This window comes from Plecotus auritus (genome assembly GCF_963455305.1).
Source record: "Plecotus auritus genome assembly, chromosome: 9".
Lineage (NCBI taxonomy): Eukaryota > Metazoa > Chordata > Mammalia > Chiroptera > Vespertilionidae > Plecotus > Plecotus auritus.
In genome coordinates this window covers 140,872,203-140,893,103 of record NC_137783.1, presented here as the reverse complement: position 1 = coordinate 140,893,103, position 20,901 = coordinate 140,872,203, and the positions used below count along the sequence as shown (strand labels likewise).

Genomic DNA, 20,901 nt, shown 5'->3' with positions numbered 1-20,901 from the left:
TTGCTTTTGCTATGCAAAAGCTTTTTATTTTGATGTAGTCCCATTTGTTTATTTTCTCTTTAGTTTCCATTGCCTAGGAGCAGTATCAGTGAAGAAATTGCTTTGGCACATGTCTGAGATTTTGCTGCCTGTGGATTCCTCTAGTATTTTTATGGTTTCCTGTCTTATGTTTAAGCCCAGGACTTGTTTTATAACTGGAAGTTTGTACTTTTAACCAACTTCACCCATTTTTCCAACCCACCAACTCCCACCTCTATTTCTGAGGTGGTTGTTTGTGTGTTTTAAATGTCACAAAAAAGTTAGATCATACAGTATGTATTTCTCTTCCTGACTTCTTTCACTTAGCATATGCCCTCAAGGTCCATCCATGTTGTTGCAATGACAGGATTTATTTCTCATTTATGGCCAAATAATATTCCAAGGTATTGTATACCACATCTTCTTTATCCAGTCATCTAGCAATGGATACTGAGGTTGCTCCTATTATCTTGGCTATCCTATATAATAAAGAGGTAATATGCAAATTGACCATCACACCCTCACAAGATGGCTGCCTACGACCAGGCTGGCAGAAGGGTTAGTGAGGGATGACCAAACGACTGAACAAGCAGGCTGTGTGGGGTGACCAGGCCGGCCGGGGGGGGGTGCAGTTGGGGGTGACCAGCTGGCAGGGGGAAGTTGGGGGTGATTAGGGGGCAGTGAGCGGTGACTAGGCTGGTGGGGGGGCAGTTGGGGGTGACCAGGCCGGCCGGGGGGGTAGTAAGGGGTGACCAGGCTAGCAGAGGGGGAAGTTAGGAGCAACCAGGCCAGCAGAGAGGGAGAGTTGGGGCAACCTGGCCGGCAGCGGGGGGAAGTTAGGGGTGACCAGACCAGCAGCAGGGGGAAGTTAGGGGCGTTCAGGCCGGCACGCAGAGGCAGTGAGGGACAATCAGGCCGGCGGGGGGGGGGGGGGGCGCAGTTAGGGGCAACCAGGCAGGCAGGCAGGTGAACGATTAGGAGCCAGCAGTCCAGGATTGGGAGAGGGATGTATAACTGCTGGTTTAGGCCCGATCCCCAGTATTGGGCCTAAACCAGCAGTTGGACATCCCCCAAGGGGTCCCAGGATTGGAGAGGTTTTTTGAGGAAACTCTATACCAGGGGTTGAATAACCCCTCCCCCCCACCCCATGCACAAATTTCATGCACCGGGCCTCTAGTTGTAAATAATGCTGCAATGAACATAGGAGTGCAGATATTTTTTTCATATTAGTGTTTTCATTTCCTTCAGATAAATACCCAGAAGTGGAATTGCTGAGTCATATCGTAGTTCTACTTTTTGAGGAACCTCCATACTGTTTTCCATAGTGGCTATACCAATTTACATTTCCACCAAGGATTCTTTTTTCCTCCACATTCTTGAAAATACCTGTTATTTTTTTTTTTTTGGTCTTTTTAAAAATAGCCATTCTAACAGGTGTTAGGTGATATCTCACTGTGGCTTTGATTTGCATTCCCCTGATGATTAGTGATTTGAGCACATTTTTATGTACCTGTTGACCATCCATATGTTTTCTTTGGAAAAATGTCAAATTCTCTGCCCATTTTTTAATTGTTTGGGTATTTTTGCTATTGAGTTGCATGACATATGTATTTTTAAAAAGTAAAAATAACATTTTCTTAATTTAAAGAACAATGGTATTTCTTTGGGAAAAAATAGAAAGTACACTTAATTGAAAATAAGAAAAAAATACTCAGAATCTTATCACTCAGAGATAGCACCATAGTGTGTGCATCTGTGTATAGTTTGTTTTACAAAATGAAGCTTAAATATGCATTTTTTTCACTTAACATATTGAGAAAAGAGTTTTTCATGTAATATCTATTCACTACAACATAATTTTAAGTGGCTGAGTAGAACTACAATACATGCATGTCTCATGATACATTAGACCAGTCCCTTATTGTTGGAAAATTTTCAACTTAAAAAATGTGTTTTGGCTATTGTAGCTAATGCAGCAATGAAAATATTTGTAGCTAAGTCTTTGTGAAGATCCCTAATAATTTCTGAGACTAAATTATTGCCTCATTGCTTTTCAGAGAAGTTGTTCCACATAGTGAAGCACTTTGGAAGGCCTTGCAATCAAAGCAGTTGAAATGAGAGTTAAAACAAGGGCGTGAGACTCTTAACTGGTCTGCTTCAGTTACCTGAGAAAGTGCCTCTATTGAGGAACACCTCATTTCCAAATGAAGCCAGGCCTGTAAGGTCCTTCTGCTAGTTCTCAAAGAGCTGGTTTTTGTGTTTTATTCCCTTTCTCTGTCTACCCCTACCCCCAACTCAGTGTGTAGGAGTTTTGAGAGTAGTGGACTGGAGTTAGAAACCTGAATCTCTGCTCTGTCTCTTTATGCTGTGTGATAGTGGGAAAATCTGATGACTCCTCTGAGTTTCACTTTTCCTCATAAGTAAAATAAGAATAATAGTATTTCCCCTTACTGCCTCATGGGGCCCTCTGAGGTTTAGAATACCAGAATAGTGGAGATAATGTATGTACTTTGCCTTTTTAGAACAGTGAAATCCTTTACACATGTTAAACCATGATGATATAATTCAGTATATATCTAATTTCTTATCCCAGTACCCCTGATCAGTGAAGACAGCTCCCAACTTGGCAAAAAGTCATGGATTCTAATCCTAGATCTGCTACTAACCAGCCCTGACAGTTTAAGCAAGTCACTTTCTCTCTCTGGAACTATTTCCCCACTTGTAAAATGAGAGGGTTGTACTATATGACTTGCATCATCAAGATTTTGATATGGTCCTTATGAGCAACTCTTAGATAGACTCAGAACAGGAATTATCTGGAAAGTTTAAGTCCATTACCTATGATTGCACATTTTTATCTGCTTCTTTCTGAAAGGCTGGTAGTAAGGGATAGAAAGAGGGTTTTATATCCTGCCCAGCTGGTGTTGCTCAGTGGTTGAGTGTCAACCTATGAACCAGGAGGTCATGGTTCTATTCCCAGTCAGGGCACATGCCCCCTTTGCAGGCTCGATCCCCAGTAGGAGGCGTGTAGGAGGCAGCCAATCAATGATTCTCATCATTTATGTTTCTATGTTTCTCTTCCTTCCTGTCTGAAATAAAATATATATATATTTTATATAACAAAAAATTTTAATATGATTTTCCTACCTCTTTTCCTTTAAAGGATTCCTTTCTCAATGTATTTTTCTCTTTTAGCTACTTGGATTGCTCCCTTATTATTTGGGTAGGTTGATTCAGATATAAAGGGATTAAAAAAATAATTTGGCATCACAGAGAACCAGCTAAAACTGAGTTCCTGCCTACATGATGAGATCTCTAAACCCATGTACATTGATGCATCTACTCCAGCATCCGACGTAATGTCTGAAACATTATTGGTGGTTAATGACTGTTGTTACTAAAGGCAAACTGGTAAGCAGACAGGGGTCCACATAGTGTAAGTTCATCAATTATTGGTTTCAGACAACTAGCTCAGTAGGAGTCTTAGGAAGTATTGGTAGGTACAGGGTACTTAGGAGGAAGCCTAATGGAGACAGAGACGTGGGTTGAAATTCTGGCTCTGACACTTACGAGCTGAGTGGCCTGTACCTGAGTTCTCATATGTGAAATGGAGATGACAATGCTTAACTCATTGTCATGGTTATATATATGACTAGTATATGGTAGGGGCTCATTACAGAGGAATTCCTCTTCAGGAAATAAGATGTTACAAGATGCTTTTGGTGGACCTTGAGCAGCAGGGCAGATCTTTGGAAAATTTTGTTCTTGGGCATCTTTAAATTAATGCTACCAAAAGTGATATTTTTCCTCACTGCTAAGTCCATCAGTGGAACGTGTACATGGACCTGCGTGAATACACTGATGTGTGCACCCACTCTTAATTGCTCATGATATCTGAGAATATATAAGGTCTTCTAGAGGAACATGGTGTTTTTCCTCCTGTGGGCATCATTTTTGCACGTTAGAGAGTGCCACTTGGCAGACAATGATCACATTTTCTTGGAAATTCATTAGGGAAGTCCAGTGTTCCAAGGGTTTGAAATTTGGTCCTTCCTAAAACCTAGTATATTTGATTTTCTGTTATCTATGTGCCTATTTGATCTATAATATGTCAGTCCATGACATTTAGCCTGTCTTCTTCCTGACACACACACACAAAAAACCTCTAGAAAAACCTTTGATATCTTTAATTGACTTGCTTAGGGAATGCAAATTATTGTAATATCTTTTTTTTTTTTTAAAGAGCAACAACAACAAGCAGTGCCAGAAAAGTGAATCTACTTTATATGTAGATGGGATCCCAAATATTTCGTGTTATCCTGTGCTTTTGAATTAGCCCTCCCATAGGGATAACTTCATTACCCCACAGGCAAATTTTATCCATCCTTTCAGGCCAGCTCAAATGACACTCCTTTTATGAGGCCCTCCCTTCCCCCAGCTCCACATTGGTCGATGAGTTCTTGCTTAGGGCCAGTTTTGTGGCAGCTCAGCAACATTCATTTGTTCAACATGTAAATAAAATACTAGAATTACGAATTTACTCTGAAAAATTTATGTTTAACAGAATTGCCAGTAGTTTTATTTTGTTTTGTTTTAATCCTTTGTGACTGCAGACTCCCATATTGGTCATGGAGCCTCACTGATTCTGGTCTGGCAAGGATACAGTTCTCCCCAGTGATCAATATAGCTCTAAGGCATCTGATTTGGGATAATTATTAAAAACAGTAATTCATACTTTCAGTTCCTCCCATTTACCAACTACCCATTACAAATTATTTCCAACTCTGTCAACAACCATGTAAATTTTTAGCATTTTAGGGATGAGAAACTGGGATCGAAAGGGGCTGGGTTACTTTCCCAAGGTTCCCCATTATATACTGACTCCAAGTTAATTGTATGGCATAAGTTAGTCCTGCTTGGACTCAGAGTAGGTTCTTACTAAAATGTTACTTATATTATTATCATCATTAGTATATTTTAAAGTGATGAGTATAGTCTTCTAGGGAACTCCAAACCCCATGTTTCTTCCACTATGTCAGGGTACCTTTATCTTTTCTTTTCTTTTTTTTTTTTAATAAATCTTTATTCAGATTATTACAATTGTTTCTCCTTTTCCCCCCCATAGCTCCCCTCCACCCGGTTCCCACCCCACCTTCTGCCCTTACCTCCCCCCCACTGTCCTCATCCATAGGTGTATGATTTTTGTCCAGTCTCTTCCTGAACACCCCCATACCCCTTTCCCCCTGAGAATTATCAGTCCACTCCCTTTCTATGCCCCTGATTCTATTATATTCACCAGATTATTCTGTTCCTCAGGTTTTTAATTCACTTGATTTTTAGGTTCACTTGTTGATAGATATGTATTTGTTGTTCATAATTTTTATCTTTACTTTTTTCTTCCTCCTTTTCTTTCAGAATACCTTTCAGCATTTCATATAATACTGGTTTGGTGGTGATGAACTCCTTTAGCTTTTTATTATCTGTGAAGCTCTTTATCTGCCCTTCAATTCTGAATGATAGCTTTGCTGGGTAGAGTAATCTTGGTTGTAGGTTCTTGCTATTCATCACTTTGAAAATTTCTTGCCACTCCCGTCTGGCCTGCATGGTTTCTGTTGAGAAATCAGCTGACAATCGTATGGGTGCTCCCTTGTAGGTAATTAACTGTTTTTCTCTTGCTGCTTTTAAGATTCTCTCTTTGTCTTTTGCTCTTGGCATTTTAATTATGATGTGTCTTGGTGTGGTCCTCTTTGGATTCCTTTTGTTTGGGGTTCTGTGTGCTTCCTGGACTTGTAAGTCTATTTCTTTCACCAGGTGGGGGAAGTTTTTTGGTCATTATTTCTTCAAATAGGTTTCAGTATCTTGTTCTCTCTCTTCTTCTGGCACCCCCATAATTCTGATGTTGGTACACTTGAGGTTGTCCCAGAGGCTTCTTACACTATCTTCAACTTTTTGGATTTTTTTTTCTTTTTGCTTTTTCAGTTGAGTGTTTTTTGCTTCTTTGTATTTCAATTCTTTGACTTGATTCTTGTGTTCCTCTAGTCTGTTGTTGGGTCTCTGTATAATATTTTTTATTTCAGTCAGTGTATGTTTAATTTCTAGTTGGTCCTTTTTCATATCTTCAAGGGTCTCATTATATTTATCGGCCTTTTCTAGGATATTCTTGAAAAGCCTTATAACCGTGGTTTTGAATTCTATATCCAGTCGTTTGTTTTCCTCCATTTCTTTCATTTGTGATCTGTTTCTTTGACGCCACATTTTTGCTGCTTCCCTGAGTTGGTAGGGTAGATTTGTGTGCTAGGTTTCCTATATGGCCCAGTGGGTTGGCCTTCCCAGTTAACCTGAGGTGGACACTCTTGGTGCACCCCTTTGTGGACTGTGTGTACAGCCTTGTTGTAGTAAGTCTTGATTGTTGTTGGTATCACTGGGAGGAATTGACCTCCAGGCCAGTTGGCTGTGAGGATCAGCTGTGTCTACGCTGGGAGAAGTTCGGTGCTGGAGACAGCCTTATAGGATTAGACTTGGCAAATTGCAATAGCCTCTGTGCTTAGTTTGGATGGGGTGGAGTCTCAGGGCAGAGCAGACAGTCTTGGCTTCCAGTCAGCTTGCCCTTGTGCGCGCACACGCGCGCCTTCAGACCTCTGTCTTCCCTAGCTCCCAAGTCTCCGCCCGAGAGTCCAGATTCCCCCAACAAGAGCGTGGGTCCCAGGGGCTCACCTGGAACTGGGGTTCAGTGCAGTCAGAACTGGGGCTCAGTGCAGTCAGGAGCTTCTGACTTCCCTTCCACTAGGGAAAGCCTGTGGCAACCTCAGCAGCCTTTGTGCGCACTGGCACACACGCGCCTTCAGACCTCTGCCTTCCCTGGCTCCCGAGTCTCCGCCCAAGAGTCCAGATTCCCTTCAATAAGAGCGTGGGTCCCCAGGGGCTCGCCTGGAACTGGGGTTCAGTGCAGTCAGAACTGGGGTTCAGTGCAGTCAGGTGCTTCCGACTCCCTTCTGCTAGGGAAAGCCTGTGGCAACCTCCGCAGCCTTTGTGCACACTGGCACGTGCTTCTCCAGACCCCTGCCCACCAGGGCTCCCCCAGGTCTCCCCCGGGTCTCCGAGTCTCCGGGTGCCTTTCTCTCTACCTGACAGTCCAGACGCCCCCTGTATGAGCCTGGGTCCACGGGGTTTCACCCGGGACTGGGGTTCAGTGCAGTCAGAACTGGGGTTCAGTGCAGTCGGGGGCTTCCTTCCCCCTTCCGCCAGAGAAAGTCAGCCAGGCTCTCAGCCACCCTTCCTCTCTGCGCACACAAAGACCCTTTGCCATACCTCCAATTCTCTGTGAGCTTTTCTCTTTCCTTCTAGTTGTAGAATTTTCACTCAGCCAGCTTTCCTGTGGTTCTGGATGGTGTCCATTCTGTCTTTTAGTTGTAGTTTTGAAATTGTTGTGCGAGGCAGCAGTTTAGGTGCTTACCTATGCCGCCATCTTGGTTTCTCCCAAAATTATTTTTAGGGTACCTTTATCTTTTCTTTGTCTGATTCCTTTCTGTTTAAAAATAATGACGGGAAAAGAGAGCCACTTTCTTGGTATTAAATTATATAGTTCATATGAAAGTACCTTGAAATCTGGAAAGTATTCATGAAATTGTAGGTATTAAAATTGTAACTATTATTCTAATAATTATTAGAATGTTGTAATATTGTAACAATAATAATTATTATTGGTCTGTGTTCATCATTATATTGTAAGTCCTACTGCGTAGGAATCTTGCCTTATTTTCTGCATCCACATAACAAGTGCTTAGGTGATAGTTAATAAATATATTGTGCTTAGTACAATTTCATTTACTTGCTTTAAGAGGTATACTGGGAAAAGTCTGGTTTGGTCTCGGCTAACCCAGAGGCAGGCTAGTTCAATGGCAACTCAAGCACTATATACTGTATAGTCTGATAAAATGGAGCTTGTTCATTCATTCAAAAAGGTACATTGAGCATCTACTATATCCCAGACACTGCTCCAGACAAAGGGAAGCAGCTGTGAACAAAAGACATAAAGTCTAGTGAAGGAAGTAGATAATGTATAAATAGGAAAATTACTGATTGCATTGGGGAATGAAGAAAATGAAAATGGCTAAAATGAAAGAGAGTTAAGCAGGGCAAAGTATGTGTCTACTTTAGATAGGGTGGTCGAGAGCAGTCTCTATGAAACCTGGGTGAAGAGCCACATTTTTAGGCCTTATTAGCTTCAGTGAAGAATTTGGGTTTAATTCCAAGAGCAATGAGCAAGCCATTGAGGGTTTTAAGCAGAAGAATGAGATGTTCTGATATAGTCTTAAAAATATTTCTTTGGCTATGGGAGTAGGGTTAGGCAGATGGTGAAAAAGGTGAAGGGATTAAGAAAAAAACCTCAGACACAGACAATAGTATGGTGATTGCCAGAGATAAAGGCAGTCGGAGGAGGTGGGAGAGGTTAAAGGGGGGATAAATGGTGATGGAAGGAGACTTGACTTAGAGTAGGGAACATGTAATACAATATAGAAATGATGTATTATAGAATTGTACTCCTGAAACCTATATATAATTTTATTAACCAATGTCACCCCAATAAATTTAATAAAAAAGAAAAATAAAGAAAATAGCTATTAAAAAGTGGCATCGTAGGGAGAGTAAAGTTGAGGGCGGTGTTGTATTTTGCATTGAATCAATATGTACTCTTTCTGCAACCACATTAGGATTCACACCACAGGTTCATTGGGGCTCATACTACATGATAGTCAAAAGATGATGCTTGTCATTCTTCAAATAAATTTTGTACAACTGCATATATTTATATCAAGGTGGTGCGTCAAAAAGAAATAGCCTTTGATAACAAAGTTGAGCCAAACAATTTTATAATTTAGGCCATCTTTTAATTATTCCTCACATTCTTAAAATCTGAAGCTTCACAGTTTGCTTTCAAGGTTCATAAATCAATGATTTAGAATTTGTTCACCTTAATCTCAATAAACCTGAGTTTCCTGACCGAGAAAAAAAGTACAGATTGGTAGTTACAGAATAGTCATGGGGATGTAAAGTATAGGGAATATAGTCAATAATATTGTAGTAACTATGTATGGTGTCAGGTACTAGACTTATTGGGGTGATCACTCCATAAGTTATATAAATGTCTAACTACTGTGTTGTACACATGAAACTTATATAATATTGTATATCAACTATTATAGTTAAAAAATCATTTAAAAATATCTCTGGCTGATGGTGCAGGATGGATTGAAGAAAAGCAAAAAGTAAACAGGGAGACCAATTAAAAGGCAATAACAAATGAGAGATGACAGTGGGCAATGGTGGGAAGCATATATATCTTTGATGTATTTTTGAGCTACAGCTCATGGGGTCTAGGGTTTCTGTGTTCTCAGCAACCTGGGAATGATGGAGCATTGCTCTCACTGCCCAAATTTTGTCTAGGGCTAGAATCCTAAGAACAAGTATCTGCCTATTCAGGACCAAAATTGGAATCTTAGGATCAGAAATTATTAACTTTCCCATTTTACAGATGAAATGATAGAGGCAAAGATGAGGTGAAGTGACTGATCAAAGTCACAGAGTTTCTTACTGGCAAATCCAGTAGTAGGGTGTTTCTAGCTCAGGATTCTTTCCACTGCGAAAACAGTTCCTTAATAGTAATGTCCGTTGCCCTGGCTTTGGACTAAATCCTGAAACATCAGGCTCACAATATTAGGGGGATTTCCTGGCAGTTGTCCATTTGGTTATGTGGTTTGGTGACCGAAGACATGGTGCACAATATGACTGGGTCTGGACCTTGTTTCTAGTACTGATGTCATCCATAAATAAAAAGTCTTCTCCTTTTTTCCCCTTAAACTTTGTGGCTTTTGATTCTTTTATTTTTTTCCTTTATTGCCCTGATGAGGACACTCAGTACAATGTTGAGAAATGGTGAAAGCAGACATTCTTACCTTGTCCTAAAACTTAGTGCGGTGTGGGAAATTAGTTGTAGGTTACTCATAAATGCTATTAATCAGGTTATGGAAGTCTCCTTCATCCCTAGTTTACTAAAACTGGTTGTAGTTTTTTATTCTTATGATCATTGCGTTTTGTTAAGTTCTTTTTCTGCATATATTGAAATGATCATGCAACTGTTTTCCTTTATTTTGTAAATGTAAGGAATTACATTGATGTTCAAATATAAGATCAATATTACACTCCAGGAATAAGCTATATTTGGTCCTAATATATTTTTTATTTATTGTTGAATTTAGTTTGCTAATATTTTGTTAATTATTTTTGTCTATGTTCAAGAGAGTTATTATAATTTTCTTTTCTTATAATGTCCTTGGCTATTATCAGGGTCATGCTGGCTTCATAAAGTTAATTGGGAAATAGTCCCTCCTCCTCTGTTTTCTGAAAGAATTTATATAAGATTGGCATTATTTTATATATATATATATTTTTTTTTGAATATATTTTACTGATTTTTTACAGAGAGGAAGGGAGAGGGACAGAGAGTTAGAAACATCAATGAGAGAGAAACATCGATCAGCTGCCTCCTGCACACCACCCCCCTGGGGATATGCCCGCAACCAAGGTACTTGCCCTTGACTGCAGGCCGACGCTCTATCCACTGAGCCAAACAGGTTAGGGCTTATAATATTTTTTAAATGTTGGGTAGAATTCACCAGTGAAACTCTCTCAGCCTGGAGTTTTCTTTGGGGAAGATTTTTTAATTCTTCCCACATAGGTAGATGATATAGGGTTATTTGGATTTTCAAGTTCTTCTTCTAACTATCTAGGACACAAATTCTATTTCAACTAAAATTTCAAATTTATTGGCATAAAGTTGTTCATAATAATCTTTTATTATCCTTTTAATGTTTGAAAGATCTGTAGTGATGCCCCTCTTTCATTATGTTGTTAATTTGTATTTTTCTTGATCATTCTACCCAAAGAATATATTCATTTTATTAATCTTTCTCAAAGAACCAATTATTTTCTTTTCTATTTTATTAATTTATGTTATTTATTAATATTATTTTTATTCCCATATATTTTGGCTTTAATTTCCTCTTCTTTTTCTAGCTTCTCAAATCGTTTATTTTTAATTTTTTCTCTCTTCTAATATTTGTAAGTAAAGCTCTAAACTTCCGTCTCAGCACTGCTTTAGCTGAATCCTTCACATGATTTTAAATGTGCCTTTTCATATGTGATTTTTTAAAAAATTGTAATTTATTTCAAATTAGATGAATTTAGGGATATTTTAGGTCTCTTTTTGCTGATAATTTATAATTTAATTCTTTTGTGGTCAGATAACATACCATATATGATTTTAATCCTTTGAGAATTATTGAAGCTTGTTTTATGACCCCATATGTGTTCTTAGTGAGCATTCCCTGAGCACTTGAAAAAAATGTATTCTGAAGTTCTTGGATCTAGCATTCAGTAGTGTTAACTTGATTCATTTGGTTCATACTATTGTTCAAATCTTATCTCACTAATTTTCCATCTACTTGCTCTGTCAATTACTGAGATAGGAGAGTTCAAATCTAACAATAATTATGCATCTGTCTATTTCTCCCGTTAGTTCTGTTTGTGTTTCATGTATTTTGAGGCACTGTTATTAGATGCATACTCATTTAGGATCATTGTTTCTTCTCAATGACTTAAACTTATTATGAAATATTCTTTTTTATTTCTGTTCATATTGTCAGATATTAATATCATCTAATTTAAATATCGCTTTAGCTTTGTGTTTAGTGTCTCTGTTTTATGTCTTTTCCCATTCTTTTTTCTTTTAATGAATCTTTTGTTTCTTTTTAAAGTGCAACTCTTTAGCATATATTAAGGTCTTGTTTTCATTCCAGTATGACAATAACTGCCTTTTTATTGGAGTTTTTAATCAATTTACATTTAACATAGTTGTTGAGTTTAAGTCTACCATCTTGCTACTTGTTTTCAATATGTCCCTCAGTCTTTGTTCCTATTTTCTGCCTTCTTTTATAATAATTCAGAATTTTCTGCTACTATTTTATCTCCTCTATGAGCTTTAACTACGTCTGTTTGATTTTCATTTTTTCTGGTTTGTCTAGGAATTATTTGCATTCTTAACTTATAATGCCATTTCATATACATTCTAAGAATTTTACAATGTGACATTATTATGTATTTTATTTCTGCATATATTATAAACCATACTTTTACACAATTACTTTTAAGGAATTATGAAATTAGGGAACAAAAATTCTTATATTTATCCACATACATATATGATGCTCTTTGTACCTTTGTGTATGCAATTTTCCTTCAGCCTGAGGAACTTCCTTTATCATTTCTTATAGTTCTGGTCTGCTAAATTAGCTCAGCTTTCGTTTACCTAAAAATAGTTGTTATTTTGCCTTTAGTTTTTTCAGAGATTTTCACTGGAGATTGAATTCTCAATTGGTGAGTTTTTCTTTTATACATTTCAGCACTTTAAAAATATCATTCCATTGAATTATGACGTTCGTTGTTTCTGATGAAAAAGAAATATTTTAAATTTTGTTCCTCTGTATATAATTGTCTGGCTATTTTTTAGAGATTCCTATATTTACCATTGATTTCAGCAACAAACTTTGCCATTTACAAGGTTCTTGTTGTTTTGTTTGTATCTGCTTCTTGAGATTTGTTAACTTTCTGCTATCTTTGGGTTGACATTTTTCATCAGATGTGGGGAGAAAGTTGGTCACTGACTCTTCAAATACTTTTTTTCTGACTCAATTTCTCTTTCCTCTCCTCTGGGACTCCAGTTATACCTGTATTGGACCATTTTATATTGTTTCTGGGATCTATTCATTTTTTCAGTCTTTTTTACTTCCTGTGCTTCAAGTTCTTTGATTTCTTCTTTTGTACTGTCCAATTTGCTATTAAACTCACTCAGTAAATTTTTTTAATTTCAGATATAATAATTTTTACTTTTAGAATTTTTGTTTGGTTCTTTTTATAGTTTCTGTTTTTGTACTGAGATTCCTTATCTGTTCACCTATTATGTCTAGTTTGCTTTAAATTCTTGATATGTTTTAAAGTTTTTGTCTACTAATTCCAACATCTGAGCTATCTCTGGGTCTATTTCTTTTAAATGTATTTTCCCCTTGGTTATAGGTCACATTTTTTTATGTGTTTTTTTTACATAGATAGTAATTTTTTTCACTGTTTTTATTGGATATTGTGGATTTTACATTGTCACAAAACTGGATTTACCTGTCTTCTTTTGAAGAGTCTTGACTTTTGTTCTGTTGATAGTTAACTTGCTCACAGACTAGCTTGATCTTCTTGAGGCTTGTGCTAAAAGTTTTTAGGGAAAGTATAAAGTAACCCTTATTGTAGAGCTAGAAAAACCCTACTCCTAAGAATTTGCCTTTCTGAAATTTTAATTGAATGCCCAGTATGTACAGTGAGTCTGAAATTTTAATTGAATTGAATCTATCTGATCAATTCTCCAATGTCTCCAAGCCTTATACAATCTTTGGAATCTTTGTTCAGCTCACAATTCCTCAGTAATTATTCTCTGCCGTGACTCACGAGTCTTTCCTTCTACATGTACAATTTAGTGTTCAGTAAAATATTAAAAGAGACTTTTATGCATATTTCTGGAGCTCTCTTTCTGCGTGTGTGTGTGTGGTGTGTGTGTGTGTGTGTGTGTGTGTGTGTGTGTGTGTGTACAGCCTCTTTCTCTCTGGTACCTGATACACAAAGCTGAACTTCAGTCTTTACCCCATCCGCTCAGTGAGATCATTGCCCTTTGCTTAAGCTACTCCTTTATGCATCACAGTCTAGGGTGTTTCTAGCAGAAGGCTGAAGGTGATTATTGGGCTGACATCATGTATTTTCCTTTTCTCAAGGATCACATTCCTTCTCTGATTGTTGTCTAGAGTTTGAAAACTACTGTTTCAGTTTTATATTTGTTTATAACAGGAGGACTAGTTTGGTACTAAATAGGCCATCATGGCTGAAAATGTAAGTCTCTAGTACAACTGAGTGATTCACTCTCAGTTGTTCACAAACCTCCATTTTAAATGGCTATAGTATTACCTATGAGAAATGGGGTATCTCTGACAAGGCTTGTGAACAAAATATATTTTTGATAGACCAAGAGCACGGCCGAAATGATATGTGGAATTCAAGGTGTTATTTGCAAACTTTGATTTAATGCTTTTTTGTATGTATGGTTGTATGCTTTTATGTATTTGTGTGTGAGAGTATGAGTGAGAGCAAACAAGTATTAGGAGAGGAAAAAGAGAAGCCAAGCGAATATAAAAGTAGGAAGACACACTGAAAGGGTCAAAATCTTTGTTTTTAAAAAATAATACTCAGCACGAAAGTAATTTAAAACTTAAAAAATTTAACTCTTTCTGCAATATTAGCTACATTTTTGAATGCCTACCACGTGTCGGGCATTTTTCTGTGTTTCACATATTTTAACTATTTAATCTACACAACAACCTTTTGTGATATGTGCCTGTTTTATCCCCATTTTACAGATTAGAAAACTGTGATATAAAGAGACGGTATAACTTGCCCATGGTTGCAATGTTAATAGGTAGGAGGCGTTGGGATTTAATCCCAGGCAGTCTGCATCCAAAACCCTACGTTTTTAACCTCTACACTTCCTTCATATCAGAGAAGGATTTGGTTAATGTCTCCTCTAGTCTCTTCCTCACTCCTCTGTCCTCTAAAAAAAATTCCCTGTTAAGTTTCAGTGAGCTATAAAAGCCTCCCTGGGGTTTGGTGCTGGTGGAGGATGCTTGACAATCGAAAAGATGGGCATGCTGTTGGTCCATAGATTTTTCACACTGGACTCTTTTAGCATCTTCCATTTCATCAACTTCAATCACCAGTATATCTTTTCTTTCTTTTTATTTATTTATTTTAAAATTTTTTCTTTTTTGATGAAGGTATTACATATGTGTCCTTATCCTCCCATTGCCCCCCACCCCAGTATATCTTTTCAATATTCAAGCGACCTTCAAGTGTGGACAAAATTTGCTGCATGACTCAGGGAGATTTTCGGTCCCTAATTTGGACAGTTTGAGAAACCAGGTGATGATTGGGATGACCCATCTCCCTTGAGATACAGGAACTTGTTGGGGGGAGGGAAAATCACTTCCCTAAATTATCAGTAATTCACACCAGGAGACTTTCAGACTAGTTCTGCTTCTGACTTGGGGGATGGTGAGATGGGGAGGGGGGTATGAATACTGATCTGGACTAGAGGGACTGGGTCTCTCTAGGATTTGATTTCCACTTCTCTACCTGAGAGTTGCTATCTCAAGATGGGTTCTTCCAGTGATCTTGAAGATTTTAGGAAGGAAGGAGATAACAGATTGCAGGCTATTATTATGGCAACATCATTTCTCTTTGGCCACCAAACAGTTGTATCCTGAGTCATGAACCACTCCGTTCAGTGGCTGTTGAACTCAACTGCCTTTGAAATTCAGAGGACAAAGTCTGTGTGTGCCAAAACCAAGCCCCTGAGTCACCCAGCACCCATCAAGAAGACAGCGATGAATAGGGTTGGAAGCAGTGCCAGGACCCATGCCTTGCAGCTGGTATGGACCTTCAAGTGTCCGTTCCACAGATATCTTTCTGGTATAAAATCTCATGTCCTCACAGACAGGAGGCACCATTGTCTATTCTCTCTGCTCTTTGCAAGGTTCCTGACTAATGAATCATCTCCTTTTTACATGAAGTGAGCCGTGTACTAGGGAGATCATATTTTATTTGTAATGTTTAAGGAAATTGTATTAGACATTACAGTTTATGAAATGAAACAGGTGGAGTTTGTATTTGGAAAGGTAACATCTTATTTACTAGGAAGACCTGAATTTGGACAGATTTACCTGGGCCCATTTTAAAGCCAGAAAACTAGTGTCCCTTTTGGCTTGTCAACCAGAGTTCTGTAATTATTCTATATAATTGTTATTTTTCTTTTCTTTTTGGAAGGAGTCTCCTGCTGAAGAAAGAATCTAAAGAGATGCCTAAGTTCCAGGGAATTTTCCTCTAAGACTAATAACATCAAGATAGTTTTGATTTTATTTATTTATGGTCATTGTTTTTCTCTACATGAAAAAATGTGTCATCTTCAGAGAACCCGGTTAGAATTTTTAATTTTCCTTGTGCTGGTTGAAGAAGAATCTCAAACCTTGGTGTTGTTTTTTGTTTATTTCAAGAAGAATTTCAGCTGGTGCTTGACAACTTATGCGTCCTATAAAACCAAGAAATATTTTTTTTTATTTTTTTAAAAATATATTTTATTGATTTTTTACAGAGAGAAAGGGAGAGAGATAGTTAGAAACATCGATGAGAGAGAAACATCGATCAGCTGCCTCCTGCACACCTCCTACTGGGGATGTGCCCGCAACCAAGGTACATGCCCCTGACCGGAATCGAACCTGGGACCTTTCAGTCTGCAGGCTGATGTTCTATCCACTGAGCCAAACCGGTTTCGGCAAGAAATATTTTTTTACACGGTGTATATTCAAGATATCTTCCAACTGACATTCCACCGAACAAAGAAGTTGAGCCATTTTTCACTATACATTTTTGGTTAAATATTTGAGAGCAATTGTTTTGAAAGTCAACCATAGTAATAATAGCCAATTCAAAAAATGTCCTACTGAAGAGTGAGTTACATTTTGTCTCTATTTCTACATTTATACTCCATCTCTCTCCATCTTTTAGTTCTCCCAGAAACAAAACAGAGTCTCTCTCCTCTGGCAAACTAATGGCAAAGTTCCATGTAAGAAAATGCTGAGCTTGAAATTATGAAACATCACCATCAGTTTCAGAGGATTACAGGATTAGAATGTAACCAGAAATTTAGGGCTCAAGAGCATAGAACATTAAGTTCAGAGATGGGATGTCATTGGCTCCAAGGTTGAAAATAGAGGACCACAGTTTTATTGCCTGTGATTATGACATACTCGAACATCAGTTGGGCTCAAATACGAAGACAGTCAGCCAAAGGGTAAATAAATTAAACTGAAGTGACTCAGAAAGCACCGAGGGAGTTGAGTTGTGAAGCAGTAACAAGGAACTTTGTTCTTGAGAATGGCCCCACTTAGAACTCAAGGGAGAGAGCCTCATTAGAAAACTCAACAAATCATAGTACCAAAATGAGTTTCATTTATAAGCTTTCTCAATAGAGATGGAAAAGAATATGTATGATGATGTAAGGGGACTGGTATCTATATTTGGAAGCTCTGGGCATTTACCATACATTAAACCCAAGGCATTCCCCTGTTTATTTTATATTTTTAAATTATTTGATTTTTTGAGAGAGAGGAAGGAAGAGGGAAAGAGAGAGCAACATCAATGTGAAAGCTGCATCCTGCATGTGCCCTACTGGGGATCGAGCTGCAACCCCGGCATGTGCCCCGACCAGGAATTGAACCAGCAACCTTTTGGTGCACAGGACAATGCGGCCCAACCAACTGAGCCTCACCAGCCAGGGCTTACATTTTCCCCCATAAACCAGCAGGATAGCCATATAGGTGTACTAAGAATGTCTGTTTAAAAAGAGAGACAAAATTACATTGATGTAAAGATTTTGAGACTTCCCTCAGTCTCACTTGTCAGCTTGCTTCTTGGAAGAGCTTTCTGCTGGGGCTCTGAGCTACTACTGAAGCTCATTTTGTGGCATATTTTTTCTTACTGATATACTTTTATGAGTTAATCTTGTTGCATTTTCCTGTACCAGGACAAGGCCCATGTGTCCACTGACTTTTATGAAGGCATCTATGGAAGGTTTTTGAAGTCCACTGGTTAAGAGGAAAAAGTGCTTTTGTGTTTGATCAGTATGTAGGCAGAAGGTAGTTAGAAACAATGCTGAGTCACACTTTAAAACAGCTGCATTGCAAACAAAGTGAGAGGGCTTCACTGTTGGCTCTGAAGTCAGCTATCCTGGGTCCTGGTTTTTGTTACACATCAAGGGCACACCTCTCAATGTCTCTAAGCTTCATTTACCTTCTATTTAAATGCCAACATTTCTTGAGTATTTGCTATGTACCAACCACTATTATCAACCCTTTTTAAAAAATATATTTTTATTGACTTCAGAGAGGAAGGGAGAGGGAAAGAGAGATAGAAACATCAATTATGAGAGAGAATCATTGATTGGATACCTCCTGCACGCCTCACATTGGGGATTGAGCCTGCAACCCTGGCATGTGCCCTGACCAAGAATCAAACTGTGACCCCCTGGTTCATAGGTTGACGCTCAGCCACTGAGCCATGCCAGCCACGCTCAGGACTTTTATTCATTTAAACCTCACAACAATCATATTATACCCCCACTTTACAGATAAGTAAACTGAGGCTCAGAAAGGCAATGAAGCAGGCTGAAGATTATATCTTGAAAATTAAGGAGACCAAGATTCAAATTCTCATCAGTTTCATTTCAGAGTCTGAGCTTTTAATCTCCCTGAAATTGGAACAATAATAACATCATCACTGACATGTATCAAAAGAGATAATGTCTGTAAAAGCACCAGAGTCACATACACATGTAAAGTATTGTAATTGTTATAATGAGATCATTTAAGAAAAGGGAAAACTAGTAGTTACGTGACATGGTCATGGCAGAAGTCCTCTCAAATGCTGACAACAGAGCTTACTTGTTCTATGTGAATCAACTTAGTATTTCCTTAATACATTATTTTTGGCAATTATTATGACAGTACCCAATCAAATTATTAAATATGATATGTTACATAAATAAGGTATGATGGATGACAATTCCACTATAGATTGTATCAGTTTTTAGAAGTCTGGGCAACCTAAAAGACAAAGAGAAGCAACTCTTGTCCATTCGTTACCTTTGAGTGAAGCTGCACTGGTTTGCTTATTTGTTTAAGCTATGAAGACATTTGCACAGAAATTCAGCTCAAAAACCCTAGGAACCATAATGTAAGTTACCAATAATCTAGAAAGTGTTATTTGTTTGCTTGTAGGTCATAAGAGGATCAGAGTCTATGAAACAGAGACATAATGTTCCTTAAATCACCACCACAATAAAATATACACAATTCCAAGTCATTCTTATTCTCAAGTAGAAATTTAAATGGACACTTACAAACAGTAAATTTAGAAACACAGTGATCGAAATGCTTTGTAGATTTATAGTTAAAAACAACCCAGACAAACAACACCCCCCGCCAAAAAAATCCACCTACAAGGATTTTAAAAACATTTTATTCCAGTTCCATATGCTGTTTCTCTGAAATGGATATGACCCAAGGATTTGGGCCCCAAACCCAAAGCATACTTTCCCTCCTCTATTGGATCTGTAAATTCCTCAGATCTGCAAAGTCCACGGTGAGCACTCGCTTTTGCTGTCTGGGCCGGTCTGCTAGAGTCAGAAATCTGTTGACAGGTGGTGCATGAGGTAGCGGAGAAGGCTGAGGTCCTTCCTTCTGCTGGCTGCACCAGAGAGTCAACAAGAACACTTCAGTCATCAGCAGGAAAGCCATGGCTACATGGACCAATCAGATGGAATCTCTTCTGCAAACAGCTGGCTTGCCCTATTTCAGTCGTCATAGTACTGATGGAATTGATTAAACTGATTGGTTATTTTAGGGTTATGTAGAAAAATAGGAATATGTAATAGGTAGATCAAGAGTAAAGGAACTGTGGTCATCAGTATGTCTCAAAATGAAAATGTAAACCTACACCCTGGTTACCAGATATTGTATCCTTTAAGGAGCCTGAGGACTGAAAGTTTAAAACTCATGCTTCTATCCCTTATAAAGAAATATTTTCCAAACTCTTAGGTTTGATGCTGGCAACTAAATCACCAACTAGAAATGAGGATTTTTTAAGCTGATGGATGTCTTTTTATTTTCCTGAATTATTTTTCTGTTGATAGGAAAAGTCTTTCAGAACGATAAATTTGCATCACATTTAGTGCATGTTTAATAATTTATTTTTATTGAAAAGAGTAACATTTAAACATATATTTTTGGCCCTGGCCAGGTAGTTCAGTTAATTCGAGTATCATCCTGATACACCAAGGTTTTGGGTTCCATTTCTGGTCAGGGCACATATAAGAATCAACCAATGAATGCATAAATAAATGAAACAACAAATCAATATTTCTCCCTCTCTCTCTCCAAAAATAAATAAGTAAAGTTAACAATTTTTTTTTTATTTCAGAGAGGAAGGGAGAGGGATAAGAGAGAATCATAGATTAGCTGCCTCTTGCATGCCCCACACTGGGGATTGGGCCGGCAACCCAGACATGTGCCCTGACCGGGAATTGAACCCTGCCCTCCTGGTTCATAGGTTTTTCGCTCAACCACTGAGCTACATTGGCTGTGCAAGAATAATATATATATATATATATATATATATATATATATATATATATATATACACACACACACACACACTGAGTGGCCAGATTATTATGATCTTTGAACGCATAATAATCTGGCCATTCAGAGTATATCCTATATAATAAAAGGCTAATATGCAAATTGTCCCCTTGACCAGGAATTCGACCAGCAGGCAGGCTGGCCAACCGCCCTTGTCCCCTCCCCCTGGCCAGGCTGGCTGGACCCCACCCATGCATGAATTCATGCACCGGGCCTCTGTATACACACACACACACACACACACACACACACACACACACACACACACACACACACACACTGAGTGGCCAGATTATTATGTGTTCAGAGATCATAATAATCTGGCCACTCAGTGTATATTTAAAATTGGGGCTGCACTAGAAAATCCACACTGAAATGGTCTCCACACTTATGGGTAATCGTAGCTAATCTCCATCTGCTGAGTTGTAAAGGCTTCTCTTCTGGAGAACAAAAGCCATCTCTGACTAAAGGTTTAGTTGAGTCA

General features: G+C 38.3%; 1 long non-coding RNA gene across 1 annotated transcript in view; it reads left to right on the top strand.

Annotated features, from left to right (window-relative positions):
• Window positions 1-16,427, top strand: part of LOC308233981 — a 43,340-nt gene extending 26,913 nt beyond the window's left edge. The window contains exon 3 of the long non-coding RNA XR_013959018.1: window positions 15,988-16,427. This is a non-coding gene — a long non-coding RNA (uncharacterized lncRNA). The remainder of the gene's footprint in view (window positions 1-15,987) is intronic.
• Window positions 16,428-20,901: the final 4,474 nt, after the last annotated feature.